Raw genomic sequence first — 13,283 nt, 5'->3', positions numbered from 1 at the left:
TTATCAACACAAAGGAAAAATATGACATTGACAAACAATTACACAGTCCCCTCTGAGGTTGGGTTCTAGTGTTTCTTTGGTGGTTCCCTGTCCCATTCCCTCGCTCTAGCAATAATGGTTATTCCCCATACGCTATTGGTAAATCCGGGGTATGCCCACTAGTAGCCAGAGTCTCAAGAGTCAACTTTGATTCTAATATATAAAGTCAATAGTGTTCAAGCGCTAACACTAACTTAGCACAAAGTTCCCCCTGGGCCGTCAGACCTGAAATCAGTCTACGGCAGGGTGAAGCGTCTGGAGTTCCAGAGTGTACCCTGTCTGCTTCATTAGAGGCGACCGACTTAAGAAGAACATCTCATTGCAGTGTTTGCCTCAGCAGATGATCAGCGGGATTGTCTCCTCAGACTTTTTGGAGAGACACCAGAGTTTCCCAGAGCCACACTTCTTCAGGTCCTGCCAGCTCATAAATGCACCCTCCAGTGCAACAGTGGAATGTTCCTCTCTTTCACAACCCAGGCACTGAGACCCCGCCCATCTGTGCAGGGGTGGCACTCCATACGTCATGCATAGCTTTGAAAATCAGCCACTAGCTGTTGAATATGGGCTGGTCTTCTTGCACCCCTCTTTGTGTATGGGTCATGTCATCTCTTCTAGACAGTTAAAGCGGTCACCAGCCAGGCCTAAAATTGTTTGACCATTTTTAGTAAATGTTCATAACTCATATTCTCTCAGTTCTCTTCATTTGAATCATTGTGAATTATCGTTTTACTGTGAAAGAAGAGGGTTGCTCCGATTTCTTATCTAGAGACAAGCAAACTACGTTTAAATGAGTTAAATAAAATGGAACCTCAGAAAAAAAAACATATTTGGGACTGAACTGTATCATTCTTTGAACTTTTCAATTTCAGGAAAGAGTGAGCATAAGGAGGGAAATAGATATGCCTGCCAGGGCTTTTTCAGGACACTCCACCAGAACTTATGGGTGGGGCTAGAGCCTTTCAAAAACAAGAAGTCACTCCAGCATTAAAAACGATTACAGCTGTCACCAGGAAATGTTGATATTGTTCTCCGCCCACTGAATTTCCTGGCGACCCCCAATCACCGTTACATATTATTGCTACTTTCTTTTCCTGCACAAACAAGTGACAGTTTGCGAGAAGTTGAAAGCGGTCACATGTGGTTTTGCTATCAAGCAGGGTGCATTTCGATAAAATTATTTTCTAAAAAGAAATTCTCTGACAAATTTACATCTGTAGTAACTGATGACTACAGCCATAGTAGATGATTTCTTCTGTTTTTAATATCAGGTTTCTAAACAATAATTGTATATTGCTTAAAACAGTGGGCAGATGTATCAACTGGGTGGGTGCCAGCACTAAGCATGTGTGGCGCGGACTTGTGACTAGGCTGGTGCTTTGCTTTGAAAATACTGACTGTGTTGGGTGCACCCATTTGTGCAAGGTAGCTTTAGTAGGGATGAAGGCTTGAAAGGGCCTGCAGACATCTGATGTTGTATAATTCTATAGCAGTATAGTCCATTGCCAAAGGCTATAATGCCCTCTTCCCAAGTTAGAGGACTGTATAAACTGGTATAGCCAAGATAGGGCCATAATGTTATTAGAGCAGTCCATCCACTGAGGGTAGAATGTTATAAAATAAACATCACCCATCTGCACCCTATCCCTTGCACTCCTCCGCCCTCCCAAGACCTACTTATTGCCGGCTGCAGCAAAGACACACAGCAGGTGCAGGCGCACCACTGGCATGCTAAAGGCAAGCCTGTTGGCACCCATCCGTACCTTGACCTCACCCAGTGCCAGAAACCATGATTGCATCCTACCCACCACTATCCTGTTGCACTCCTAAGCGCTCTCAACCACTGCACCACTACTACAACGCACCACACCACACGGAAAGAGCTTTCTCATGCGCCTCCTGCAAGTTCTCATGCACCCTCCCACACCCTACACCCACCAATCCCGAACCAACAACACCTCACTCCCTCACCCTCATACAAACTAGCCACCGGCTCATGTTCACACGGTCCTACTAGGTGACGCGCTGTACTCACATGCATGCTCCTCAACACCCGCTCATTCACCAAACACGACACGGAGATATGGGACCTACTGTGCAACTACACTCCAGGCCTGCTCTTCTTCAAGGAAGCACGGCTAAACCCACATTCGGCACAGCACATCGCTAAAGCCATCCCTACAGGCTACAAGACTGCTAGGCAAAACCGTCAGTACAAGCCCAGAGGCGGAGTGGCCATCATATTCAAGGACACCTTCAACTGCACCACCCACATGGATGCCCCCACCAGCTACATGGAACACCTTGTGTTCAAGCTACATATTACAACCAACCTCTTCCTGGGCGGAATCTTCATATATAGACCACCAGAACCCCTGCACCAATTTCACCAGCAACATCACAAAAGTAATCGGCCCTCTTATTATCAGAGTCAGTCGCTTCACCCTCCTCCGAATCTTTAACTTTCACCTAGAAGACCACAGCAACCCAAACTCTATAGCCTCTCTAGGAAACATCTACAGACCTTCTAGAAAACATGAGAAACCTAAGCATCACCCAGCATATTACAAAACACCCCTAACACTGCTGGGCACCTACTGGACCAAATGTTCTTCTCAATAAGCAACATAACAGTTGGTAAGCCAGTGACAATGACCTGGACAGACCATTCCCTTGTCAGTTTCACCATAGCCCTCCCACACTAATACAGACCTAGCATACCGGGCCGACTTACTGGAAAAGCCTCATAGAAGAGGACTGGGCTCTGCACTCTCCGCGCACTGGCCCGAGCCCACCAGCAATGTGCCGAAAGCCATCTAGAACTTTAGCAGAATGATACTCTGGCACCCATCATGTGCCACCCAACTGCAAAAGCTAGACCACAGGCCACCCTGTACACAGAGGAACTCAGGCTGACAAAATGCCACTGCAAGCAACTGGAGCGCAAATGGAAAACAGGTCAAGACATCATGGATAAAGACCTCTACAAATCCACCCTAATACGCTACCACCAGCATATGTGGAACATTAAACACACAGTTTTTGCAGACAACATCCACACCGGCACAAGCAGCAGCAAGAAAATATTCACCATCATCAATGTTTTCATGCTGACCTTGTGGCCTGCTGTGATTGCTATCAATCCCACCCCAATCATGATTACCATCTACTCCATAGCCCCATCTGACCCTTCACCAAAGAACTCCTACCCATAAGCGAAGCACTAAAACCCATCTTTAATGCCTCCATTGACATTACTGGACAGCTGGAAACACGCCACCATCACACGCCAGCTGAAGAAAACATTTGCCAGCCCAGCCATGCTCTCCAACTACAGACCCATATCCCTCCTACCATACCAGGTCACAATATCTTAGAGAAACTAATCAAGCAACACCTCATCAACCGCCTCAGTAACAACAGCTCAATACCACGCAGTTCAGATTCAGGCCCAAGAACAGTACAGAAACAACATTCATCACTTCCATACACAACATGCGAATGATCCTTGACAGGGGAGACATACAAGACTCATTCTCCTGGACATTCATGCAGCATTTGACCTGGTCTCACACCCTATCAGGTGTATGCACAATATTGGCATCCAAGTAACCACTCTGGGCTAGATCTGCTTATTCTTAATGGATAGAACACAAGATGTACACTATTAGAAGCCCACAAGCTCATCTGCAGAGTGCCTTAGGGTTCATCACCCTGTAGAGAATCCTATCTTGTTTTAATGGGAAACAGGAGTTAGCTTAGCCTTTGGCTTGCAGACTCGTGCCCCCGTCACCTAGTGACTTTTACCTTACTAAAATGCGCTAAAACAGAGCAAACTATTTAATTATATCTCTTAAAGTGGCTGCCTTGTTTTTAGTTAGGCCAATGTTTTAGTTTCATGTTATCAGTGCCACCGCGCTAAGGTGTCAATGCCAAGTGACAAAGATAAACAAACTGTAGGTGTTCACATTAGGTACTTTCCCTCTTCGCACCTTTGAGGGAATTGTTTACATAACTTGCTGTCCCAAGCATGTCTTGTTAACTATTGTTTGGGAACAGACCTACGTCAGGGGTCAGAGTAGATCTGTATAAATGCACCTCACTTAGATAGTCGGAGGGATTCCGACCAGATGCCATCACTGCTATCGATGCTGCACGTCGCCTTGACCCTGACCAAGTCTTTGTGTCCCTGCGGATTCTGAGCTAGAGACCTCATTCCAAGGTAACGAGGGTTGGGGGGGGCTCTTCTCATAATCTTTTAGGTTAGGGATTAGGTACATCATAATAGGGTATTAGGACATATTTTACATCTCATGTTACTTCATGTCATTGCAAGATGGTGGGGGTCTTTGTATTAATGACTCTTGTCTTTCCCATTCCCTTTCTTGCATTATTAATTATCCTAATCATTGCAGCCCATGCAGCTTATTGTGGATTGCAGTTTTGTTAAATAAAACCTATTGAAACTTTACTGCATCTTCTTTATTGCCTGTGTGTGATTGAGACATGTTGTTCATGTGAGAAAGGGGTACTCTCCGTTTAACCATGACACTCCCTGATATGTCACACTCTTGAGTACATGCATATAGACTGCCACAAATCACCTTTTACTGTTTGGGTTTTTGGTGAGGTGCTGCTTGTGAGCCGGGAGGGTTGGGACGACAGTTGCGATTTGTTGTAGTGCAGGCATAGTCACCTACAAACACACGTACTGTCATACTTAAACCAGCAGAGTTGCCTAGAACAAGAGTCAAACTACGACATGGAGCCACCAACGATGGTGTTTAGGCACTAATTTACGGATACCCTGATTTACACTGTCTCACATACTGCAGGTACCCTAAGTACCATCATACGGAGACGTCCATGGCCTTGGAGAAGATCCTCCTCAGCTGAACAGGGTCCATCTAAATAGGCTGTAGGGTGTTCAAGCTCAAACTCATAAAATGACTTTTCTCCCCATTTGGTGTTCCATCTCTTTTACCCATTTCACAAAATAGCAACCGCCATAGAAATTCCTGAGAATGCTAGACAGGCATTAACATTATGCCTAGTGGCGCATGGGTTTAGAGAAGAGGGCAAGGATGTTACATTCATAGTGGAAGCTAGTGAAGCTTATCAAACAGAAACATTTTATTCCTGGATTCACTTTCCTAAGGAAGACAACACTTCATTCACATTCCACACATACAGAATTGCAAATGTACCACATGGGGTGCAGTCTTCGCTGCAATTTATAGTACCACACATGGTACCCCGACACTTGCCAATTTAATGGAAGTGTTAAAACAAATTCAGAATGACCACAGGGCTGCACCAGCCCAGGATCTGGGAATTAAATTAATGCGGACCTTCGACGCAGTCTCCTCAATCATACTTAGTAATATTAAAGGGTAAGCAGTAACACTGGCTATACACCAGCGTCTCTCAGAGATTCCACACTTGGACCAGGAGAAACAGCTACCAATAATTATTTCAGACACCTATACTAGTACGGGACGGGATAGTTTGGGAGCCAAGCCAAAGAAGCTTGAAATACAGTGTACAACCCCTAAGGAAGGTACTAAACAAGCACAGAAGGTTTCAAAGAAGCGCTGGGATAAACAAAAACAGTTTAAAGATAGACAAACTCAGAGAGCAGATTCTCCACACCCGGAGAACTCCGACAGGAGATATACTCTCAGAAATAGAAAAAATATAAAAGCTCCAGACAGATATACTGATTCACGTCCCTCTCGTTCCTTTCAGGATGCACCGGATAGACGTAGCGAGAGAGGGGGCCGTCCTGATCGACGTCTTGAATACATGAAACAGAAGAAAGACTCACCATAGTCTTCAGACAAAAAAAGAAGAAAAGTACCCATAACAAAAGCCACAGTTTAAAAGACAAAGGTGGCAGCATTGTCAGTTAAAAATGCCAGTACACTTGAGAACATTGCTGAAGAACAAGACGTGGGCAGTGACACTGTTAGACAGCACAGCAAAGGTCACGCTATGTCGCCAGAGTCTGAAAGATCATCTGGATGCAACAGCAACTAGCGATTTCATTGCAGTTGAAACTGCGGACGGGTGTGTTCTCTGACCCAATAGGATTTATGATTTAAATATCCAAATTGAGGGAGACATGGAGTGCACAATTGGTGTGATTCTGGGATGAACTTAGTTGTGATATCCTACTGGCCAACTGAGCACGTCCGTAAGCTCCCACATGGGTAAGATGTCATTTTGCCTTCTTTCTTTGATCTTGTTCCAGAAGCGGTAAAACAATCCAACGTTGTCAATTGGGCTTTAGCAGAGGCACCTGCGTTGTACTTCAATCATGTAGGTTGGGACAAGGATTCTCCTTGTCATGTAATACCTTATCAGGTCTAGACCCCAACCTCAGCCACAATATCCTGTTAAACACGAAGCTAAAGCTCCAGTGAGGGAGATACTCACTCAACTCGAGTACCAGGCAGTAATTGAACCCTGTGTTTTTGCAATGAATAACCCGTTATTCCCTGTTGCAAAACCAGACCATTTCTACAGAATAGTCTTAGATTACAGACACTTAAATAGTCATACATGTACATAAGCTATACAACATTCACATAGCACAGCGCTATTAATAATATAGTGCGCAAAAAATATAAAAACAACTTTGGATATCTCCAATGTTTTTTTCTGCCAGAACTTAGCACACGAAAAGTCAAGACCTGAGTTTATTCTCATTTGGCTCACAAAAACGCTTCTGCAGTTTGCCCCAAGGCTACAAGAACAGCCCAGGGATGTTCCCAGCCAGTGTAACATCAATATTACATGATATTGATCCTGAGGTGTTGTCTTACATGGATGACATTTATCTCACAGATGACAACCTCAATATTCATCTTTCCAGGTTCGATTGGATAATTTTAGGATTCGCAGCTCTTTGTTACAAATTTAATTTTAGGAAAACTAAAATAGCCTTTCTCAGTGTATTTTTTCTGGGATCTGAGCTATCAAACGAGGGCAGGAGCCTGGCCCCACACTTTCTGGAAAAATGCAATGCACTTTCTGGGAAGAAAAGCAAGAGTCAAACTACGACAACCCTGCCCAAACCCGTTCAATGCATACATGATCCATCTGGCCATTGTTATCCACACACGACATCAACATCATCTATTATGCCAATGACATGTAACTCATACTCTCCCTCTCTAACAAGACCCCAACATAAGAAACAACTTCACCGCCTGCATGACTGAAGTTGCTAACTGGATGAAAGCCAACTGGCTCAAACTCCACACAAAACAAGACAAAAGTAGTGATCTTCAGCAAACAAACATTGCCACAGAACTCCAACTGGTGACCGACCGAACTCAGACTCACATCCAGCACCCACGCCAGAAACCTCAAAACCATCATCAACAGCACACTGTAAATGGCCGCACAAGTCAACATCATCACTGCGCCCTGCTTCCACACCATAAAGATGCTGAGTATGATCTTCAATTGGCTTCCAAGCAACACAAGAAAAGTTATCACTCATGCCCAGGTCACCAGGAGGATGGACTACTGGAACACTCTGTACACCAGGATCACCAAGCAACTCACTAGAACACTACAAACCAACCAGAACTCAGCAGGCGGGCTTATCCTCAACAACCCACTCAGAATTCACATTACACCACACCTCAGGGAGCTACATAAGCTCCCAACACGTAAAAACACTAATTTTAAACTCCTCATATACACATTAAAGGCACTACACAACATAGTCCCCACTTACCTGAAAAGAAGCATTTCCGTCCACCATCTACCTAGCCCCTCCGCTCCACAAGAGTTTCATTCACACACAACCCACACATACTCAGAACCCAATTAGGAGTAAGGGGATTCTCTCACATTGTTCCTAAAAACATGGAACGACCTCCCACTCCACATCAGAGTATTTTCCCCTGTTCTTGAATGCTGCAAGAACCTGAAGATCTGGCTTTTCAATTAACCATGCTACCCTAGGCAGGGCTAGTCACACACCTGCTCAGAACCAGGATACCCTCACCAGTGACATAGTGCTTTACAAATACGCATAACTGAGAAAAACTGTAAAAACGAGTGCTGGAATGTTGAAGTAGAAGGTCTGTACCAGCCATTTGTGTCCGTGAGCCACTCCATGGTCTTCAATGGAGCTCTCAACATTCAAATGTTCAAGTATAGCATTATAGCCTGCTGCTAAGGGCTACACCGATTGTTAAGGACTTCCGCTTGAGTTGCATGCTCCAGCTGCAGACTATGGTCTCTATCGAGGCTAAGGGTTTTTAACAGTTGGTGGAACAAGTGGCAGAAGGCTGTAATGTTGTTAGAACTTTGTCCCCCACTGAGTACAGAATGCTCTAAATTAAACAAGTAGAAACAGAAAGGTACACATTGGAATGTTCATGCAGAAGGTCTGTACTTGGTCATCAGGGGGTCAATGCAAGTCCTGTCCCTCAAAGGAAGCGGGCCTCAAAGTATTTACAGATGTTCAGTGAATGGTCAGCTTCAAGGGGTCACGCAGAGGTAGTCCTCAAAAACCACTTCTTGCTACCATGATGCTTTCTGCTGAAGCAGGTAAAGGGGAGGTGGACCACCAATATCCACCTCCAGAACAGCAGCATCCAGATTAAAAAATAGACCACACCACATCTGTATGTCCTCACAATCGACCTGTACATAATGAGCCAAGATAATGAAGATATTGTTGCTGTAATTCATAAACTGATCCACTGGGTGGAAGTCAGTGAACCCCTAGCATCTGATATGATGTAGACAAGTTTTGTGGCATGACCGTACCAATCATCGGTTCAGCCATTAAAGTTTTACACTTTTAAACTATTTTAGTGCCCTGTTTCACAAGCTATAATTGAAGATATTTCTAGTGGGCCTTGAACCCCAGTGAAAGGATACATCAATGGTGGGGAGATTTTATTTGAATCTCTTAGGATCTTATAGATCTATTTGCACCACCTGTAACCATTTCATGTTGTTTCATTCAGAGACAATACATTTCAGCCAGTGGTAAGAAGTGTATTAAACAGTTTGAAATCATACAGCTTCACGAAATGGGAATATTGACACCACTTTATATATATTTAGAGATTTGGGTCACAGTTCAAATTCCTGCTGAAAGGGTAGCAAGGGTAAACTTACATTAAGTGTTAACAACAAATACAGAGGAGACTATAGGGTTCTACTTGGTAAATGCATATTGTACCTTGTTTGAGAAAAGGCATTTTATGTTAAGGAAGGACCCTTGTTCAAGACTTCTCTCATGTATAGATATTTATAGCTTAAACCAGCTTTAACACACATGTATTCTATTGTTAGCTATCTATTTGCAAATTTTTTTAGATATTCTAAAATAATACGATGCTGGTAGGGAACCCCTTGATAACAGACAGTAAATACATAATGTATTCTGTTGTATTACACTGAAAAACATGTTGATGAAAAATTAGTAAGAGGTGTAGTAGGAGATGCATAGGGGATGGGGACAGTTCACTGGGAACCTTTCCAAGAGGTTGCAAACCATATGCCTCATTAATACTAATGACTCAGAACTGGCTTCCGACCAGAACATAGACATCTGGTTGATGTAATAGCAAACAATATTAGTTGTCAACGTGAAGAGATCTGGTGGTGTGATATTACTCATGAATTTATGTTTGACACTATTTATCATTTAAGCTACAACATACTGTTTTGGGTGGTCTCTGAGCAATTGATGACACTTCAAGGAATTTTCGGCATAGAAATAAGCAGTTAACCCCTCTGCGTAGTTCAGATAGTTGGAGGCAAAGATTAAACCAAAAGTCCACAGGGAATGGGGATCATCTGTTGCCCAAAAGCATTTGTTTTCCTCTAGCCAATATATCTCAATGAATCACTGCCAATTCCTCAGCTGTGCACAGTTATGTTACATTATCATGCTAGAAAGTTTTGGAGGGATCTTCCATAACCTTCAGCTGAAAGATAAAGATTAAAAAACTAAGGGCTACATGTATCAATCTTTTGCAAGTCGCAAAACAGTATGTAGGATAGTGTCCTTGACACTATTTGCGACTCGCAAGGGGGTCGCAAATGCCCACCTCATGATTATTCATGAGGTAGGTCACAATATGCGACCCCTTGGGAATGGTGTCCCTCACAGGGATGGTGGCCTGCTGGAGACAGCAGACCACCATGTCTGTGACTGCTTTTTAATAAAGCAGTTTTTTTTTCTTTGTGATGCAGCCCATTTCCTTAAAGGAAAACGAGATGCATTACAGGTCCATAGGACCACTGCCTGCTCTGAAAAAAAAATTCAGTGACATTCACAAAGCGGAAACTTCCTGTTTGTGAATGTGTTAGCACCAGTGTGACACTGGTGCTAACTGGGATTGTTTTGCGACCAAATTTGCGGTCACAAAACAATCATACATGGGACTGTGAGTTGCAATTAGGAAGGGAAAACCCCTTCCAAACTGCGAGTCGCAATCCCGTTTTGCGATTCAGTAAAAACTTTACTGAATCGCAAAACTGCCATTGTACATGGGGAAGTGCTTTTTGCACGTCGCTAACAGCCAGATTTGCTGTTTGCGACGTGCGAAAAGCTTCGGACATGTGGCCCTAAATTCTCAATGGCATATTTACAAAAAATTGTCATAGGGCAGTGCCGCAAGTCTTTTTGCTGCCCTGCCCTACGCCAATTTGAAAGGGCAGGAATGCACCATATTTATGAGATGCAGGGCATTCCTGCTCTTGTAGCCAGCGCTGGTGCACAATGTTGTGCCTAGCACCAACGCAGGCACCCTAGCACCATGGTGCAAGGTGTCTGCATTGTTGGCAGGATAGTTTTTGTGCAGGATGGAGCACCTTCCTGCACAAAAACAATTCATGGAGTCATTTTCCTCTTTCAATGAGGAAAAAATAGAAGAAATAACAATATGTCCCCTTAATACGCCTCCCCAAGGGAGGTGTACCGTTTTGACGCATTCCCAGGTTTACACTTCCTTGTAAATCTGGGAATGTGTCATAACCCATGGGTATTGCATGGGAAAACCCACCGCAATGCCCATGGAACAACCCCCTCCCGATGCAGAGCAAGGCAATGCAAAGACTTGCACTGAGTTGCCTTACACCATATCTCTGAGGCCATGAAAAGCCACGCAAACTGGCTTTGTGTGGCCTTGTAGATATAGGTCTGCACTGTACTTAGCCATAGCATCCATAAAAGTGACCCACCAGCGGCACAGGGCACTTGTAACTACATCCCTCGGTTTCTTTCAAAAAGCTAAGTGTGAGGCAGAAAATTTAATGTACAGGGTGATTTCGTTTCAAGAGGAGGCAGCCATATAGGATGAGGCTTGACCACCGAACATAGCTTGGAAGGTGTGAAGGACTTCCAGGAATCAGGCCCCATCAGAATGAAGTTGCCTTTTAGATGTTATTCATTAAACCTCAACCTTGACAGTTGCATCCTTGTAGGACTGGTATCTACTGCACCAGCAAGAAGAGCTCCGAGTATGCCCTGTGTGCACTGAACACAGGATGCAGTCTTTGGTCATGCCTCTTGCCGAGACCCCCTGCTCACAATTCTCAGTGGGCACAAGACGTGGATTCCAATTACAGTCTTTGGCCAGTGTGCTAGACCCTGTTCCCAATGATCAGAAGGAAGGGTCTTTGGCTGCACAATGTTCTTAGCACTTCAGTGCAAATGTTTACACAAAATAAGGCCAATTGATTAGCAGCCAAAGAGTGCTTTTCCTATGGACTACAACTGTACAACCACAGAGCTGTTTGCAGAGCCTGCGACCACAACAGTGTATTTATGCAGGGCTGGCTTTAGGGCGGTGTGGCCGCACTGGGTGCTGACCTGGATTGGGGCGCTGACCTCAGGGGGGTGCTGTGTTTAGCAATGACTTTCGAAACTTGGTATTTAAAAGCACCTGCTGAAAAGTTCCTTCTGCATCCAGCCTTCAGGAAACAATTAAAATTTCAAGATACCTCTTGTAATTAATGTTCCTGCCAAGGAGAGAGACAGGAGTTTTGTCTAGGGGCAGCTTAGTCTCATCATAAAGTAGCAGAGAGGGTTAATATGCCTGCTGCAAAGAACAGAACTATATTTTAAGTGGATAGCTGAGTGGATTGGTAGAGCCAGCCTTTACAAGCACTTTAAAATAAATGAATGTATGTGAAAGGGGGCCTATGGAGAGATGAGGGGCACATTTGCCGGGTGGTTGTGAGTGAATCCGAGGAGGTGGTCATGAGCTGGGGGTGCCAAAAAAGACTGTCGCACAGGGCGCCACCAACACTCAAGCCGGCCCTGTATTTATGGTTCGATTCATAATACACTATGTACATCTGTACATATCTAGTATATCTGGAGAAGCAGATGTTATGATCTGCAATTTACTACCATTCTTGAGAATGGAAGGGGCCATGTCCCATGACTCTGACAGGTGCTTCCTTTTCTTTCTCAGATTTTAAAACATGAATGTTGCAGATGTTGTTTTACTCATGAAGAAGTGCTTACACACCCCGAGATGCGAGGAGGCTTCTATAAAGATAGCTGCAATACTAAATGAATGTTAGAATACTGAAAAGTGATACATTGTTTGAGTGAGCGAAGGGGTTAACAAAACCAAGTATTGGGAACAAATTAAGCATCAACACATAAAAGCAGCAATTAAAACACTTAAATGGTATGTTCACAAGTGATTTAATTAAGAGTAAATTTGCATCAGCGTTCCAAAGAAAAATGAATTAAGAAAAACAAGAGGGAAACATCTAAGAGTGCATACACCTAAGAACACTCATCTATGCGTCAAAGGGAACACAATTAACTCACACATACACTTAATTCAATTGTTCCTACCTGCTAACTCAATCACGGGGTAAATCTTCCTTTGGATCTGTGCACCTGGGACAACTGTGGGCCTGTGACCACTCTCATGATAACACAAAGGATTTTTGTTTTTAAGACATCATACTTTAGGACCAGGAGATCTAATGACCACCCCCTGCCAGACTTCATCCCTGTACCAACCTCTCCTTCCAAGTCTCTTCTGTAGCCCCCACAAACAAACAAACCTTTGCCTTATCTGGACTGGTACAGCAAACGCAAGCCACCAGCATTTACCAAGCTGTCCCCAGAAATCAATTATTTTTAGCTTAAAACTGGTTTTACATTACGCAGAACACCATACCAACACCAGATAACATTCCATATAGTGATATGAATGCTAACCCTACTTTCCATGGTCTGG

General features: G+C 43.9%; 1 protein-coding gene across 1 annotated transcript in view; it reads right to left on the bottom strand.

The window, feature by feature from the left end:
- The window catches only part of LOC138249753 (sialidase-3-like), a 101,715-nt gene that overhangs the window by 30,373 nt on the left and 58,059 nt on the right, over positions 1-13,283 (bottom strand). The gene's annotated exons all lie outside the window — the stretch shown is intronic.

The sequence above is a fragment of the Pleurodeles waltl genome, chromosome 8 (assembly GCF_031143425.1).
Source record: "Pleurodeles waltl isolate 20211129_DDA chromosome 8, aPleWal1.hap1.20221129, whole genome shotgun sequence".
Taxonomy (NCBI): Eukaryota; Metazoa; Chordata; class Amphibia; order Caudata; family Salamandridae; genus Pleurodeles; species Pleurodeles waltl.
The sequence above is the reverse complement of the archived record's forward strand: the minus strand, read 5'-3'. Positions and strand labels throughout refer to the sequence as shown.